Source organism: Myotis nattereri, assembly GCF_964212035.1.
Source record: "Myotis nattereri genome assembly, chromosome: 4".
NCBI classification, from domain to species: domain Eukaryota; kingdom Metazoa; phylum Chordata; class Mammalia; order Chiroptera; family Vespertilionidae; genus Myotis; species Myotis nattereri.
The window spans coordinates 94,161,834-94,162,444 of NC_138079.1; positions in this window are offsets into that span (position 1 = coordinate 94,161,834).

Below are 611 nucleotides of genomic sequence, written 5' to 3' on the forward strand. Positions count from 1 at the left end.
ACTCTCAGCTGGGCCAGGAAAGACTTTCAGGTGGCAAGCCTTCCTTCCTGGGAGATACCGGGAAACACTATTACTGCCAATAGCAGTCACTTTGTGCTCAGTATGTGTCTGGCACCCGGATGCACGCAGCTGTCACTGTGGTCAGCAGTGATTCCCAAGCTGTGGCTGCAGCAGCGTCTGCTGAGAACGGCAGATTCCAGGACCCCACTGCAGGCTTCTCCATCTCCAGGGCCAGGCCCGGGAATCTGCTTTTACTAAGGAGCCTGGGAAATTCTTGGGATCAGAGGCTTTTGGGAAACACTGACTTCTCCAAACTCTGAGTGGGGCTGCCCAACACTGACATTCATTCATTCACTCATTCACTCATTCACTCGCTCATTGGAAACTTATGGAACATCCACCTCATTCACTGATCCAGCCCCTGTGTTCCTCCCAGGATCACTGTTCAAGGTGCCCAACTCCCGCTCTGAGTTCAAATCGCCCCCTCCCTTCCACCGCTCTGTCTGCACCCCATCTCTCCACTCCCCAGCGAGTACCCGGGCCAGGGGCCCTCCAGGCCCCGCCCCATCCCGCACGGGGGAGCCCACCTCCCAGCCCGCGACTGCGCTCTG